Here is an 18,566-nt window from a genome sequence, read left to right on the forward strand (position 1 = left end):
AAAAGAGTACTTCTGGGGACTTCCCTAATTGTCCAGTGGTTAAGACTCCACCTTCCAATGCAGGGGGCACAAGTTTGATACCTGATTGGGAATTAAGATCCTGCATGCCAAGCTCTGTGGCCACACACACACAAAAAAGTACCTCTGTGTGGCAAACTGTATGTTTGTTTTTAAATAAAAATTTTAAGAATGGTGAAATGGGAATGGGGATTCTTGTGCTAATACCCTTCAGCTCTTCTGCTTTCCAAGATTTTTTGGCAAAGACGAAGGAAAAAGTGAAATGGGAGCCTTGGAAGAGACAGGTGGGCACATCAATTGGAAGTCGTTGTTTTCTCCACAAACCAAGGAGACATACACGCACACACACACACCTCAATTATACCTCAGCAAGCAGAGCTAATGGAAGCTAGATTGATTCAAAGATAATAATTAGAGAACAATTTTAATCCCTGCTGTGAATGAGACACACAGTTTATTTTTAATTTGTATCTATAATAAAAAATAATAATTAAAAGGACTGGCAAATTGCAGCTTTTGCCGAGAAATGAGATGTACGCTGCCCACCTTCACCCCGTCACGAATGATATTTTCTCCCCCACCCTCTATTTCTTCTGCTGACACATTCCCAGCACAACTTGCTCACGCATGGAAGCCACAGACCCCATTTTAAATACAGAGATTCGTTAATGAAAGGAAATGGGAAATGAACTTTTTTTAGCATCTACTCTGTGCCAGGCACAATGCTAAATATGTTCACGGAGATGATTTCGTTTAACCCTCACCATGGTCCAGGGTCCTCTCATTTTACAGAGCAGCATTTGCAGAAGCTGAGGCTGGGAAAGGCTGAAGGCAGAGAAAGAAGAGGGAGACAGAGGATGAGATGGCTTGATGGCATCACCGATTCAATGGACATGAAACTGGGCACACTCTGCAAGATGGCGAGGGACAGGGAAACTTGGCTTGCCACAGTCTATGGGGTCGCAAGGAATCGGACACGACTGAGGACTGGGTGACTGAACAACAACATTTGCAGGAGTACCAACCGCTTGCTGAAGGTCCCACAGGTCGAATGGGACACGACTGGGTCTGATTGGCCAGACCCGTTCCTCATACTGCCTGTCCTGGGGGTGGGTACTAAAGCTTTTGTCCTCCTCGACAGAGGTGCTGCCTCGCTAATGTCAGAACGTGCCCCAATTTCTATTTCAGCTCCAACCACTATCTAGCTTGTGAAGATAATTTCATTTCTACACAGAAAGGACCTGAGCTACGCTTCATCCATGATGAGCGATAAGCAAACGGCCTTTCTCCACATCACTTGCCCTCTTTTCCTTATGCCCACCGCTCTTACATATACTCTTCCTTTTTTTCCTTTAAAAAAAATTTTTTTGGCCACATCCCACAACATGCGGGACCTTAGTTCTCCCTCAGGGATCAAACCCGTGCCCTTGCATTGGAAGGTGGAGTCTTAACCACTGGGCAACCTGGGAAATCAGTTTAGTCACTCAGTCGTGTCCGACTCTTTGTGACCCCATGGACTGAAGCAGGCCAGGCTTCCCTGTCCATGACCAACTCCCAGAGCTTGCTCAAACTCATGTCCTTTGAGTCGATGATGCCATTCAAACATCTCATTCTCTGTCACCCCCTTCTCCTGCCCTCAATCTTTCCCAGCATCAGGGTCTTTTCTAGTCCCCATATAACCTTCTGATTCATCCAATAGCCTCCCAGACTAATGACCTTTTCTCTCCCTCCTCATCATCATCTTTGGGGAGGAGTCATTTCATTCATTGCCATCCCCGTGGACAGATTCATGTGAGCCATTAAATTGCCATTTTTGTAGGTCCAACTCTTTGTGACCCCAAGGTCTATACAGTCCGTGGAATTCTTTAGGCAAGAATATTGGAGTGGATAACTTTTCCCTTCTCCAGGGGATCTTCCCAACCCAGGGATCGAACCCAGGTCTCCTGCTTTGCAGGCGGATTCTTTACCAGCTGAGCCACAAGGGAAGCCCTTTTGTAGGTCAAAACCAGTCAAATATAGGCAATTTCATATTACAGCAGTAAATGCTCTGAGACTTCTCACTCAGCCTTTCTAGACACAAGAGGTAGATTCATATTTGGGAAAGGCCACCTTAACTAATCATTGGATGGGGTTAGTGAGGGTTGGGGAAGCTCACCAACCTATATTAAACCTCACAATAAAATTTGCAGACAGCAAAAACGAAATACACCCCCAGGGTCCATGTCCTCCAACACAAGGCTGACTATTCATCCATTTACGAAAGAAAAATATACATATTCTTCTCACACTTAGCAACAAATTGGCTTAAATAATCTGCGTCATCGTCTCTTGTTCTCAGCTAATCACGTTGGTAAATCGTTGACTCTTTTTTTTTTTTTTTCTTCCCTCTGCGGCTGCTGCTTGGGAGGAGGGGAAATGCTGGAAACAGAGTGGGGGACGGGGAGGAGGGGGAGGTTTTGTGATAGATGAGTGGTTCAAGAATGCCTCTGATATTCTTGGTTAACTTCCTCACAGACACAGGGAATTGGATTGGTCGGACAGCTCCCCCTGCGTGGCACAAACAAGAAACATTAATTAAAAATAATTGCCACCCCCCTCCCCAGAATTAAGAGTGTGATGTTCAGATTCGTTTTAAGAAAGGTAATTTGATGCCAATAAATTACAATTATAAAAACTTCATTACAGTCAAGAGCAATCTATCCACCATTGTCCTAATTACACATTGTAGGAATAATGAATGCTAATGATTTAATGTACAATAATTACCACGATTGAAAAATAAAATATAATAATCACTATCGTTATTGTTATCAATAACACAGATACTCTGGCATGCCTGATCTCCCCTTGAGGTTGAGATAAAATTTCAGAGTATTTTGCTGTTGTTGTTCACATTTAGAAACACTCCCTCCCCTTCCCCCCACCCTTCACCCCAGCTCTATCTTTATTAAGACAAGAAATCTGCAGCACAGATGGAAATGATCTGCTTCTCCTAGAAGGTCAGAGTTAAAGAGTCAGGTTCAAGTTTCTAATTCCTAGCCAGTAGAACATCTTTGGCTTCTTCCTGAATATCTTTTGAGGTTGGAAGGAGAGAGAAAGCAGTTATTCTGGTACGGAGACCCGACTGCACTTTGACTGAAGTCTCTCTCCAGTTCTTTTATAAAACCATCCATGACTTCCTATGGCAAAGAGGAAATGCCCAGTTGATCTTAGCCTGACATCTGCAGGATTGGGTTGTGGCAAAAAGTGTGGTCTCTGGAGCCAGACGCCCTGAGGCCTGGCTCTACCACCTGCTACTGTTGGAACTGTAACCAATCTTTTCTTTGGCCATGCCATGCAGCATGTGGGATCTTCCCAGACCAGGGATGCAACCCATGACCTCTGCACTGAGAACTCAGAGTCTTAACCACTGGACCACCAGGAAGTCCTAACCAATTTTTTACAAAAACTTTTTTTGGGGGGCTACACAGTGTGGTATGTGGGATCTTAGTTTCCTGATCGGGGATCAAACCCATGCCCCCTGCACTGGAAGGCAAAGTCTTAACCACTGGACCACCAGGGAAGTCCCCAGATGTTAAGAATTTTACTTGTGTTATTTTATTTAACCTTGGCAATAACCTATGTAGCATGTTCCTGGCATCCCCATTGAACAGATGAGAAAATTAGCATTAGGGAGACTAAATATTTTCCCAACATTGCACACCTAGTGTATGACAGAGCCAGGATTCAACACAGGCATTTCGCCCCCAGAACCTACATTCTATCCTTTGTCTTTCAGTGGGCATTATCTGAATATATTTTCATGTCCTTAAATTATTTTAATAATTTGCACAGCAATCAATCCTGTGCATAAACTATCATTTTTTAAAAATATTTTTTGGCTACACTGGATCTTAGTTGCAACACACAAGATCTTCAGTCTTCACTGCAGCATCCCAACTCATAGTTTTAGTATGCAGGATCCAGTTCCCTGACCAGGAATCAAACCCTGGCCCCCTGCATTGGGAGTGAGGAGTCTTAGCCACTGGACCAGCAGGGATGTCCTAAAACTATCATTTTTTTCATCCCACCTCTACAGCTGAACATTTTGCTTGTATTCAGTTTTTCACCATAATAAACATTTCTTTGAAGTCCATCCTTGTACATAATCTTTGTTCAGACTCTGAATATTTCCTTAGGATACCATCTTAGGAGAGGAATTATGCCCCACCTGCTTTATTCAGGGATCATTCACATACAATAAAATCCCCCAGTTCCAAGTGAGCAAGGCAATGAATTTTGACTAATTATGCACAACCGTGACAGTCAGAATTGGACTATAAAGAAAGCTGAATGCTGAAGAATTGATGCTTTTGAACTGTGGTGTTGGAGAAGCCTCTTGAGAGTCCCTTGGACTGCAAAGAGATCCAATCAGTCCATCCTAAAGGAAATCAGTCCTGGGTATTCATTGGTAGGACTGATTTTGAAGCTGAAATTCCCAATACTTTGGCCACCTGATGTGAAGAGCTGACTCATTTGAAAAGACCCTGATGCCAGGGAAGACTGGGGGCTGGTGGAGAAGGGGAAGACAGAGGATGAGATAGCTGGATGGCATCACTGACCCAATGGACATGGGTTTGGGCGGACTCCGGGAGTTGTTGATGGACAGGGAGGCCTGGCGTGCTGCGGTTCATGGGGTTGCAAAAAGTCGGACACAACTGAGGGACTGAACTAATTAGAGTCATGATATGGAAGATTTCCACCACCCAAAAAAGTGCTTTTTTTGGAGTCATTCCCTCTCCACCCTTCCCTCAACCCTAATTCTGGCCCCAGGCAACCAAAGTTCAGGTTCAGGTCACTACAGTTTTGCCTTTTCTAGAATTTCATATCAGTGAGATCATGCAGCACGCAACCTTTTGTTTTTGACTTCCTTCCCTCAACATTATGCTTTTGAGATTCATCCATGCCATTGTATACATCAGTAGTTCATTCCTTTGTATTACTGAGTAGTATTCTACTGTATGGATATACCACAATTTAGGGCTGCCAGTGAGATTTCTTTGAAGAAAGCTTCATTTGAGCTCAGGGAGACCTTAGCAAGAGCCAAGTGCCAGGTGGAGGGTATTTCGGATACTCCGCGTACCTACCCAATTGGCCGGTCTGCCGGCCACCCATCCAGTAATTTGTTCTTTTATTGAACAGATGTCTACCCAGTACCTAATGTGCTTGGGTGAACAAAGTGAACAAGACAGACTCAGACCCAGCCCTCTTGGCACTTGGTGAGGAAGACAAGCAGGTTCCCAAACAAGGCAGTGAAATGTTTTGAGATCTACAGAGGCATCTAAGAAGGCATGACATCCCCTGTTGTGTTCACTACTATTTCCTCAGCACTTAGAAGAGCGCCTCGCATCTAGTAGTTGCTCAGGAAATGCCTGGGTGAGTGAAACAGAAGACTGGAGATGGGCTGCTTCAGACAGGGGGTTGAGAGAAGACCTCTCCAAAGAGGTGACACCTTTGAGCTGAGCCCTAAATTGATGAAAGGAGCCACATGTGATGACCTGAAGAAAAGCAATCTAGGCCTACGGACCTGCTAGTGCCAAGGTTGTGAGGTGTGAGAGAGTTGGTTATTCCAACAACTGCAAGGAGAACAGCCCCAGGAGAGGTTAGTGGGGTAGACGGGGCCAAATCATTCAGGACCTGGAGGCCATGGTCACAAGCAATGGGACACCATCAGAAGGTTTTAGGCAGGGGAGGACACAATTCCGGTCCACATTTTGCAAAGATGACCGACAATTATGGGCAGGATGAGCCATAAAGGCAAGTGTGGAAATTGGGAAGCCAGTTAGGAACTGGCTAGTTGCTCAGGCCAGAGGTGATGGGAGCTTGGATGAGGCAAAGTTGGTGAAGATGGAGAAACACAAACACATCAAGAATGCCTTCTGGAGGTAGAACCTATGGGGTCCTACCTACTCAGAACCTGTACTGAGTGTCAAAGATATACCACGCCTGGTTCTAGGCCTTTTGTGTATTTGCTCATTGGGTCATTCAACAAACGTTAGCCTTGCCTGCTCTCACACATTCTATCCCTGGGTAGGGAAGATCCCCTGGAGAAGGAAATGGATCTTTGCCTGGAGAATCCCATGAACAGAGGAGTCTAGTGGACTACACTCCATAGGGTCTCAAAGAGTCGGATACAACTGAAGCAACTGAACACGTTCCACGATTTGGTATCCAGTCACTAACTGATAGACATTTGACTGTTTGGAGCTGTTATGAGTGAAACTCCCCAAAAGGTTGAAGAACAAGTCTTTGTGTGAACATAGTTTTCATTTCTCATGGGTAAATATCTAGGAGTGGGACTGAAGGGTCATATATAATCAGAGTATTTTAACTTTACAAGAAACACTATTTAACTGTCAAATGTTTTTTCCTATCAGCAATATACAGGAGTCCTGCTGCTGCTGCTGCTAAGTCACTTCAGTCGTGTCCGACTCTGTGTGACCCCATAGACGGCAGCCCACCAGGCTCCCCCATCCCTGGGATTCTCCAGGCAAGAACACTGGAGTGGGTTGCCATTTCCTTCTCCAATGCATGAAAATGAAAAGTGAAAGTGAAGTCACTCAGTCGTGTCTGACTCTTAGCGACCCGGTGGACTGCAGCCTACCAGGCTCCTCTGTCCATGGGATTTTCCGGGCAAGAGTACTGGAGTGGGGTGCCATTGCCTTCTCCAGAGGAGTCCGAGTTGCTCCACATTCTCACTAAAACTTAGTATTGTCAGTCTATTTTATTTTAATCATTCTCATGAATGTGTAGTGATATCTCAGCCTGGGTGACACTCGGATTGTCATAAATTGGGCATCCTGATCCATTTCCTCCAATAAAGGCAGTTAGCATAGGAAACACTGTGTAAGTTATGAGAGCACATCCCAAACTTCACAGTGCTTGAAGACTTTGCTAAAAGAAAGACTCCTTGGCCCTGACCCCAGAGATTCTGATTTGGGATAGGGTCTAAGAATCTGTATTTCTAACAAGGTCCCTAGTGATGCTGCTGCTTCTGGTCAGAGTGATACACTTTGAGAACCACTGACCTATGGGAAGAGAAAGCACTGAACAGGCAGACCCAAGATCCTTCAGTGACTGGGTGGGCTTAAGCAAGCCACTGGACCACCATCTCCAAGATGTGCCTGCACCTGTGTTAGGGATCAACTCCACTCCCATCTGACAACTCCTCCACCCTAAATCCTCATTGGCCTCCCCATCATCACCTCATCTCCAGGCATGCATCTACAGCATGGATCTCACAAATCCTGGAATCCCTTAAGCATAGGAGAATCATCATCACCAGCATCATTATCATCACCAGCATCATGATCATCACCACCATCACCATCACCCACAACCACTGCTCCTGCCGGGACAGCAGACACTGTGTTTTGTTCATCTGTGTCTGCAGGGCCTTCAGTTCAATTCAGTTCAGTTGCTTAGTTGTGTCCAACTCTTTGCGACCCCACAGACTGCAGCACATCAGGCCTCCCTGTCCATCGCCAACTCCCAAAATTTACTCAGACTCATGTCCATTGAGTTAGTGATTGCCATCCAACCATCTCATCCTCTGTTGTCCCCTTCTCCTCCCACCTTCAATCTTTCCCAGCATCAGGGTCTTTTCGAATGAGTCAGTTCTTCCCATCAGGTGGCCAAAGTATTGGAGTTTCAGCTTCAGCATCAGTTCTTCCAATGAACACCCAGGACTGATCTCCTTTAGGATGGACTGGTTGGATCTCCTTGCAGTCCAAGGGACTTTCAAGAGTCTTCAGAACCAGAGTTCAAAAGCATCAATTCTTCAGCGCTCAGCTTTCTTTATAGTTCAACTCTCACATCCATACATGAGTACTGGAAAAACCATAGCTTTGATTAGACAGACCTTTGTTGGTAAAGTAATGTCTCTATTTTTTAATATGCTGTCTAGGCAGGGCCTTCAGGAGCTCCTGATCCGTAGTAGCCACTCAATAAATACTCACTAAACGAATGAAAACTAGCTCACATTTTGACGGCACTTTGGGATCTTGTGCTTCACAAGGCTTATCTCTTTTAAGCTTCACAATCCAGACAAACAGGTGCAATTTTTATTTCCATGTGACACACGGGGAAACTGAGGTTCACCCGGCGTAACACAGTTAGTGCCCAGCAGGGGCCGGGCTTGGCATTCGGGTCTGTGGGAGCCCAGGTACCCATGCCTCTGGAACGGGTTTGGGGTCTCCTGGTGGCAGTGAAGCGGGGTGAAGGGAGCGCGTTAGCAGAAGCTACCCAAGGGTGCGGAAAGAAGTACAAATATCCCGTAGGCTGTGCGCGTGCGCGGAGGCGGTGGCGTTCTCCCGCGCGCTCACAGGCGATCGGCGTCCTAATTTATGGCACCTGGAGAGTGGTTCAAGAAAATCAGCTCCCCGTGCACCACTCGGAGGCGGGTTGAGCTGCAGGTAAGGACAATGTAATTAAGAAATTAAAAGGTAATTTCCACAGACTCTGCGGCTCGCCGGGCCCAGTGATCGCCTAATTGATGGTACAGCCGGCAGAGCCCACGCAGCCGCCCTTCCGGTGCGCCTGGAGCGCCGCGCTCTCCGCCGGCTTTGTGGTTTCTGGATCCATCCCGGGATGCGCTTCCGGGAGTTTCGGAGAGGGAGGGGAAAACCAGAGCGGGGACACTCACGACCCTCCTGGCTTTCTCACCCTCCTCCTCGCCGCTGTAAGGATTGTGCCTTTCTATTTGTCTTTCTTCCATTCCAGCCCCCTCCTCTTTGTGTTTTTCCACTCTCTTCTCTATAAACTTCTGTTTCTTTCTCTTATCCTTTTAATTTTATTGTTTTTTTTTTCTTTTCATTTTTGGCCCTGCCACTTGGCAAGTGGGCTCTTATTAATTCCCCCACCAGGGATCGCACCTGTGCCCCATGCACTGGGAGTGTGGAGTCTTAACCACTGGACCACCAGGGAAGCCCCTGTAGTTCCCTTTTTAGTCAGCTCCCTAGTCTCTCCTACTAGTCTTTTCCACTACCACCACCACCACCCCCTCCTTCCCCAGGTTTCTGTCTCCATCTCCCATTTCCTTCAGTTTCCAAAATTATTAGCCCTGGGCCTGGAAGAATTTCCGGCTGATCTTTACACCCTGGAGAAGATTGCATTTAAGTTACTCCCACCACCACCATCTCCGCCTCCAGTTCCTGCAGGCCTGGGCAGGTGGGTGGTCACTGGAATGTCCCAGGATAAACTCTGCAAGTCTGATGCAATGGCTCCATTAAGCCCACCTGGAATCTGTGCCCAGGAGTGATGGATGGGTGCAGGAGTAGGTGGGTGAATGAATGGATTGCTCAGAAGGTGGTCTGTTTGGATATCTGGAGGGATGGTTGACAGGTTGGTCAAATAGGTAGGTAGATGGATGGGTGGATAGTCTAGGGTGGGTTGGTAATTGGATGGGTGTGTGTGGATGACTGGATAAGTGGGTAGGTGAATGGATAGGTAGATGGTGGTGGGTGAATAAAGCAGCGGTTAATATAGGCGAATGGGCGGAATAATGGATGAGTAGACGAGTGTGGGGTGACCAGATGGCTGGATGGATGCGTGGCTGTGAAGACAGATCAGTGTGTTAATGGAGCAATAGTACAAAAATAAGTGAGTGGGTGAGGCTGGATAATGGTAGGTGAGGGGATGGGTAGATTGGAGGGCAAGTGAGAATGTGGATGGACAGGAAAATACCCTGGTGGGTATGTGGCGGATGAGTGAATGGTTTGGTAAAGGATGAGCAGCTATGGATAGGGGTGCATTCAATCAGTTCAGTCTCTCAGTCGTGTCCAACTCTTTTCGACCCCATGGACTGCAGCACGCCAGGCCTCCCTGTCCATCACTTACTCCCAGAGTTTACTCAAACTCCTGTCCATTGAGTCGGTGATGCCATCCAACTGTCTCATCCTCTGTCGTCCCCTTCTCCTCCTGCCTTCAGTCTTTCCCAGCATCAGGATCTTTTCAAATGAGTCAGTTCTTCGCATCAGGTGGCCAAAGTTTCAACTTCAGCATCAATCCTTCCAGTGTAGATGGTTATATGGATGGACTCTTCTTTTTTGTGACCCCACGGATTTACTAAAACAACAACAAAAATATGAGTGGATGGGTAAACGGAGGATGGATAGATGGATTGGTGACTAAATGAAGGGGTGGGTCGTGGGTAAATGGGTGAACGGGTTAAGATGTTTGTGGGTGGGTGGAAGGGTGAGGCGATGGAGCGTGACGAGGCGGATAGGCGGGTGAGTGGATAGATGAGGCTTGGTGTATAGAATGGTGTAGAGGACGTGTAGGAATGGTGAATAGGTAGATGGAGAGGGAGTGGATGGATGGGTGGCCAGGTAAATGATGGAACTCATAGGAATGTAAGTGTTCCTAAAGGTGACACGAGGGAACAGCTGTTTGAGGAAAAAGTCAAAACAGAAGCAGGTATAAACAAAACAGGATTCTTCCAACTCCAAGATACCTTTCAGCATGGGGGCTTCAAGGTCTTTCCCAAGTGTTTCCCCTCGCCGGGAGGCAAGGACTAAGCCCCGTGCAGACTCGGGATGAGTCGCCACTTTTTCCTGTTTCTTCCATCTCTTTACATGCCAAGTGGGCATCATAACAACAGCCTCATTGGGATTCAGAGGAAAAGGTGACGGAGGGCAGGCACCTGGTCAACTGGAGCATCTCCTGCCAGTTCACAAATATCAATCCATGGAATCAATCACAGCCCCTCACCACCCCAAAACCAACAGCTGTGGACCAGTCGGACTGCAGGGTCCAGCTGCCACGCTCTTAAGCCGTGGCCTGTCTTTCAGAAGGCTCCTCCCTGACATCTCTAGTTACCCAAACTTCACTTTAAGGTCCACTTCTCTCTCACACAGCTGCACGTGCAGGACACCTCCGTATTGAAGGGGGCCTTGAATGACATGCTGAGGAAACTAGACCTCAGTTAAGCAGGTGAGGTGGAGCCATGCAAAGGTTTTCGATCCTCCACCTGCCTTCTGCTACAACACTGTTCCATCCAGGAGTCTAGTGATCTCTGCAGTTCCCCCCACCACCTCTACTTCCTCCATGGACTCCTCAAGATAGAAAGATGTCTTTTGTTCTTCTCTGGGTTTCCAGTCCATAACAGGGAGCCTGGCGCGGAGCAGCTTCTCAGTAAACACTGCCTGGGATGGGTAAGTGAAGAGGTGATAAAACTGAACCATCTGGGCACTACAGCTTTGCCTGCTGACCCTTCTGTAGTGTCTTCTGTTTCTCAGGGGAAACTGAGGCCAGTAAAGTTTGCTCAACTGCCCTCCCCCCAACTCTGCAGTCTCTCCCAGCCCCCACCCAGCTGTCAGGAATGGGACCACCCGTGAGTGCAGAACAGAAATAAAAGGGTCCTTTGTTCCAGGAGATGCTAGAGGTAAGTGGGGGAGGGATCTGTTGGGGGATTAGGGAAGGGCCTGCAGGGAATTCCTTTCTCACTGGGGCTCCGTGGGGGCTGGAGCTGGATTTTTCACCTGGTGAGATCCCCTCCTGAGCTGCTTCCCACCTGCTGGGAATGCCTGAAGCCAGAGAAGCAGGGAGGGCCACCTGAAGCGGTCATTCTTAGGCCAGCACACCTGGGCAGGAGGAGGAAGAAGAGTGGAGGAGGGAGGACAGTGAGAGATAGAGGAGGGGAAACGAAAGGAGAGAGGGAGGGCCACCCAGACACACACCTGTGGAAGAGTGTAGACAGTTGTGCAGTCGCTCAGTCGTGCCCGACTCTTTGTGACCCCATGGACCGCAGCACGCCAGGCTTCCCTGTCCTTCACCATCTCCCACAGCTTGCTCAGACTCATGTCCATCGAGTCAGTGATGCCATCCAACCGTCTCATCCTCTGTCGTCCCCTTCTCCTGCCTTCAATCTTTCCCAGCATCAGGGTCTTTTCCAGTGAGTCAGCTCCTCGCATCAGGTGGCCAAACTGTTGGAGCTGCAGGTTCGGCATCAGCGCTTCCAGTGAATATTCAGGGCTGATTTCCTTTCGGATGGACTGGTTTGATCTCCTTGCAGACACTTGTGTGCACACAGTCATAAATACGTATACACTCGTGCACATTCCGATCCACGTGTGTGTGTGTGAATGAATATGCATGAATATGTATGCATCTGTCTCATCCACTCATTTATTTTCCATGTACAGAACCACACACGTACACAACCACATATGCAAAGATGTATATGCACACATTCACACGCACATGTACACACTCTCAGATGCTCACAGAGACACATAGGTGCTCAGAGATCACATACAAATTCACAAGCGCATTCACACGCATGGCTAGATGAAGCGCACAGACACATGTGGTCATTCATGGTCACACGTGCACATGTACACACCCTCATAGTCACAGATACGTGCAGGGCGCTCCTCTCCCCGACTGCCGCTGCCTTCTGTTAACTTGTTTATAGAGTTTAGCAGCAAGTGCTGTAGGAAAAGAGAATCATAGGAGGCGACTTTGGCCAGGGATAGTCCTCCAGGAGAGGTGACCTTGGAGTTAAGCGCTCAGTGTAGGGTAGAAAACAGTCAAGCAGAGATCTAAAACTCAGTGTATTCCAGGCAGAGGGAACAGTGGGAGCAGAGGCTACAAGTCAGTAGATATTCTGGGAACAGAGTGAAAAATGGTGGGGGGTGGGGGAGCGATAGGAGAGGAGGTTGGAGAGAGGCTATCACTACAGATCCTTAGTGAAGTCTTAGCCTAACCTTGGGGACCTTCCATTGATGACCCCACCTTCCCACTTTTCCACTCCTTATAGACCCAGCTGAGAAGAGGATGAACTTGCAAACCTGATTCACCCACAGGCCTCGTGGACCAACGAACGATGCTCCTGCAAGCAGCCCCCCAGGTGGGAAATTGCTGCAACCAGAGAAAGAGGAAAGACCCCCCTGCCCCCGCCAGTTCTGTAATTCCCTTAGAACCAGAATCCTTGACCCCAAAGACTCAGCAGAGCCAAAGCTAGCCCCAGTGGGTGTTGGGAAGTGGAGGAGAGATTTTGTTCCTGTTTATCTTTTGGGAACTCAGAGGGCCACTTACCCATCTCCCAACCTCTGAAACCCTTGTACCTCTAAGAACCTATCCTTATAGAGAAAGCCTTTATGTCTTCTTTCTCAGGGAGGCAGGGAGATGGTGTGACGGAAGCTTGGACTTCCAAAATAGGCAGATCTCATCCCCACCACTTCATAGCTCTGTGCCCTCGGGCCAAGAACCCAGCCTCTCTGGACCTCCATTTCTTTGCTGAGCAAATGGCAAGATTGTTGAGAAATATCAATAGCGCACGTCTCATTTCTGGTACGGGCTCCTTTCAACCCATGTCAATTTCCCCTTTCCTTGGGGACCTGTTTTTCAAACACAGGAATCATGCTTTGCCTCTCCCGATGAGGCAGTTGGAGTCGGCTGAGGACTTGGCAACATCTACATCGCCTTGATTGGGTGTCATGATAGAGTCCTTCTTCGGGGCACGTGCTTCCAGGACCTTTCCCTCGTCTTGCAGGGTTTGCGGCTGCCCTTCCACACCTCTGAGTCACAGCTCCCTGCCCCAGGTCAGGGCTGAGGGAGGGGGAGTGTGAGGATGACCTCAGGGCTCTCTTGGAGGGAGAGCTGGGGGGTGGGGCTGTCGCGTGGTTCCCCTAGCCCTCGTCTTCTCCTTCCTATTTCTTCCCTTCGAGATGGAGTGAAGGGCTTTCACACTTGTCTGGGCTGACTCCAAGTGTGTGATCACTCTCGGCGGGTGTCAGCACGTCTGGGAGATTTGTGATACCGCCTGGTTCCTAATTACCTCCCTCTCTGCACTCACCCCTCCCAGCTCTCCCCAGACCTGCCGCCACCACCTCCATCATCTCCACCTGCCAGTCTGCCTGACCGTCTGCAGAGGAGAGACACGGCTGGAAACTGAGAGAGGAGGCTTCACAGGGCCCCACTGCTTGGACCACGGGCGCTGGATTAGAGCAAGGCAGCCCTTCATCATTTCTAGCAAAGTCTGTTTCCCGCTTGGCAGGGGGCACTGCTCCTCTCTGGGCACCTCAGAGTCTCCTGCCTTCCAAGGAAAGCATCCGGGAAACCTTGGGTCACCTCGCTTGGCTGACATCACCCATCTAGACCTCATCCAGTCCCAGGTCCCACAGAAACAAAAGCCATTGGACCTCAAAGGGTTTCCCTTCTTTCACCCCAGAATACCTCTCAAAAATGATCTTCTTGATGAGAAAGATCTCTCTGTGCTGAGGTGGGCGGATAAATTAAGTTAAAAAATGGAAAATGTCCAAAAAAAAAACGGAAAATGTCAACACACTGCTCAGTCCAGCTCCGTGTTTTATTTTTTGGCCGCTCCACACAGCATGTGGGATCTTAGTTCCCCAACCAGGGATCGAACCCACACACCCCGCACTGGAAGCTTGGAGTAGTTTTAACCATTGGACTTCCAGGAAATCCGCCCCTCCCCAACCTACTTTTTAAAAATACACACCTTAAAAAAAGAAAAAGCTGCCAGAATGTTAAGCCGAAAGCATTCCCTTTGGTTATGTCTGAGGGTGGGATGACAGAGGACATTCTATACTACGTTTCTCCGATGTTTTCATTGAAGTATTGCTGATATAGTCAGGAATAATAGAGTGTTTGAAAAGGGGAAGGGCAAGGGGTTCTTTGGGTCCTTGATATCTTGAGAAGCCAGGTGGGTTGACAGGCAGGGTTCGAGAACAGTTCATTCAAGAGTCTGAGAGACCACTTTCCCCAGGTTGGGGAAATTTCAGCCTTTGGTCCAGGACTGAGTCAACCTGAAGCAGGAAGGAAAATTGAATGATGCTAAAGAAATCATCTTAGCACCGAAGAGTTGATGCTCATGAACTGTGGTGTTGGAGAAGACTCTTGAGAGTACCTTGGACTGCAAGGAGATCCAACCAGTCCATCCTAAAGGAAATCAGTCCTGAATATTCATTGGAAGGACTGATGCTGAAGCTGAAGTTCCAATCCTTTGGCCACCTGATGTGCAGAGCTGACTCATTGGAAAAGACCCTGATGCTGGGAAAGATTGAGGGCAGGAGGAGAAGGGGACAACAGAGGATAAGATGGCTGGATGGTATCGCCGACTCAATGGGCGTGAGTCTGAGCAAGCTGTGGGAGACGGTGAAGGGATCGGGAAGCCTGGCATGCTGCAGCCCATGGGGTCACGAAGAGTCGGACACTGAACAGAGTTACTGAACAACAACAAAAGAAATCATGGCTTCGTCTCTCTTCTTAAAAGTGTCTGTCTGCACTGCTATAGTTATTAATAAGATGGATAACAAGGACCTGCTGTGCAGCAACAGGGAACTCTGCTCAATATTATGTGGCAGCCTGGATGGGAGGGAGTTTGGGGGAGAATGCATACATGTGTATGTATGGCTGAGTCCCTTTGCTCTTCGCCTGAAAGTGTCACAACATTTTTAATCGGCTCTACTTCAATGTAAAAAGAGTTAAAAAAAATTCCTAACGTGATGCTGTGTGGAGAAGCATACACAGGAACAGGAGCTAGTCTTTCTCTCCAGGAAGTGGAGCCAGGTGGCCAGGGATGGTGAGGACTGAGATAGAAGTTTCACTCTCTCCTTTTCTGGTACGTTTTGAATTATAAACCAGGTGAATGTATTACCCACTCAAAAAAATAAATAAAATTTAAACGTGAAAATCAAGTACTTTCCAAATAACCCTGTTAAATCAGTGTACCATGTGTTAAATGTATACACACACATGGACAAATGCAGCCTTTTGAAACCAGTTAATTTGAGGATGTTCATTAAGAAACGTGGAAAATTCAGAAAAGGAGAAAGGAAATATATGTCTTCCCCAGAGCCCCACCACTCAGAGACACTCACTGTTAATATCATGGCTTATTTCTTTTCAGTCTGCTTTGTTTTGTTGTCATGCTGTGGTTTGAGTCATTCTGTGTTAGAGTTTTAGAAATTGCTTTTTAAGGATCTAAACATGGATAAATGCTTACAACGTAATACCCACGATAGAACTTTTGAGTCCCCTTCTTAAAGGCTGGTGTTGGGTCTCCCAAAGGTATTGACTGGTATTGGGAACTCTCAGAAGACAACTCTGCCCTCCACTCATCACCGCAGCCCGGGGCGTGTGGCTGGGGATGGGGGAGAGGAGGGTCAGGTGAAGCCTGTGTCTGTGTGGCTTCTGGGCTATTAACTGAGCTCTAAGCATGTCCTGTAATCATTTCCAATCTCAGTTCTCCAAACACCTCCCTCCCCATCATGGAGACTCCCTGATGGATGCTGCTGGGAGGGGAAGCTGGTTGCTTTGGAGCCAGTGGAGATGGAGGTGGGGGAGGGCACCCGAAGGAGGCAGAGCTGGGCAGCTCTCAGCTCACTTGAGCAAGAGTGATGGGGGTGTGGGACTGGAGGAGGCAGCGGAAAAGAGGAAGTGATGGATGGGAAGGAAGCAGCCCGCGACAGGAAAACTGTCAAGGAAGTGTGAGGGGGCACCATGGCGGACTAGCGGGGTGTGTTTCCCTCTCTCCTCTGCCCCGGGGGAGGGTAAGTTTCTTGGGGGGATATATCCACACAGGAGCGGGAAACAGCCAGAGAAAGATTCCTCAAACAGCTCCTGAAGACCTACTGTGTTCTCTGCCCTGTGCTTGCAGCTGGTCAGGGAGGAGTTTGTGCGTGCTAAGTCGCTTCAGTGGTGTCTGACTCTTTGGAACCCTGTGGACTATAACCCGCCAGGCTTCTCTGTCCATGGGATTCTCCAGGCAAGAATCCTGGAGTGGGCTGCCATGCCCTCCTCCCAGGGATCGAACCTGCATCCCTTACGTCTTCTGCATTGGCAGGCAGGTTCTTGACTACCCCAGCTCCGCCTGGGAAGCCCCAAGGACGAGCTTAATTATACCTGAAGGAAGTCAGGGCAAATCCTCAGGACGGGTGGCCAAGGTGGGATGGGGACATGTGAGCCGTGGGTACCGTTGCAGTCTGGGTGCACAAGTGTGAGGGATGCTTTGCTTGGGTGGGGGCTGGGGGGCACTGGAGGATGACAGCCCCTGAGTGGGATGGGACGCCCTTGTCTTTTGGGGCAGGGGAGAGGAAGAGCGGAAGAGACACGAAGCCTGAGAGGCCCTGAGTCAGAGAGACGCAGACTCAGAGACAGGCAGATGCAGAGAGATGCTGGGGAGAGAGCCTGGTAGAGACAGCGGAGTTGGGAGACAGAGGAGGGAGGGGGACAGAGGTGGGCAGTGCGGTGGGGGGGGCAGCCCGCCTGGTGCGGGAGGGGCCGAGCAAGTGCTGGAACCCAGAGGGAAAGTGACAGCGATTTTTTAATTTTGGCCACACCACGTGGCATGCGGGAATCTCAGTTCCCCGACAGATTTAACCTGTGCCCCCTGCAATGGACGTGCATGGAGTCCCAACTACTGGACCACCAGGGAAGTCCTAACGGTGATTTTAAAAGACAGACAGAAGGGCACTCGAAAGAAAAAGGGGCACAGGGAGTGACAGAAACAGCGGAGAATGATGGAGTCACAGTGGGTACAGAGCACCGACAGGTGTACAGGGCGGGCCAGCACCAGAGGCGTGGCCACGGGAGACTCCCACCACCCCCACTCCTGGCCTCCTGGTAACCTGGAGCCTCCCTGGAAGGCCTCCGCCTGCGCCTGCGTATCCTAGCCTTCTCTGGCTCGCTGTTGCCTCCCAAAGGAAGCCCACCCTTCTCCTCTGATTGTAAAGGCCCTCTCAGATCTACCTGCCCCACCCAGCCCTCCTCGCTACATCCACAGCCTCTCCCACCTCCTGCCTGGGCCCAGGCCTCCTTCTGGGGCCACCAGATGCTGGTCCCTGCCCTCCTGCCTCCAGGAACTGTAGGCAGTGCCCAAACACACGTGTTTAATGTCCACGAGTCACAAAGGAAGAGAAATTCCTACAAGAAAGCACATGAACAAGCCCATCAAGGGCCACTGGATTTTCACTCCCCACTGTATTATATCCAGATATTTTTTCCTAGATTGTTAGAGTTCCAAATTTTTCCAATTTTTTTTCTTGGCATTGTTAAGTAAATGTGGGCATAGGCAGGTGGGGCATAAGCTCCAAAGAGGGTACCTGACTGAAGTTTGGGAGGTCTCATTTGAAACTGACTTGCAGACCTCACCACCTCTGGGAAGCCTTCCAGGATTTCCCCCACCCTCATCTTCCCCTGACTGCTCCCAGGCTCAGGGGAAAGAGGGGTGGGAGATGGTGGATAGTTTCAGAGAGGAGGTAGATTGGGGCTGGATTTTGAGGCTGAGTCCAGGTGGCCCAGAAGGAAAGAAAAGGAGGAGGAAGATCCCAACAGAGGCAACAAAATAGGCAGAGGGAACAGAGTAAGCAGAGACAGATGGGAAGGGCAGGACTCGTCCCTCGGGCTTCCAGACACTGGCCAGTTCCGGCTTCCCATTCCCCCTTTCATCCCAAACCCACCTTCTTGCCTCCTCTGTTTCCTTTGTTCCAGACTTTCCCTGCATTCCCGGCCCAGTGCATGGAGAGCCATGGCTTAGTGCAACC

This window comes from Moschus berezovskii, chromosome 19 (genome assembly GCF_049115385.1).
Source record: "Moschus berezovskii isolate FMDL1 chromosome 19, NW_MosBer_1.0, whole genome shotgun sequence".
NCBI lineage: Eukaryota > Metazoa > Chordata > Mammalia > Artiodactyla > Moschidae > Moschus > Moschus berezovskii.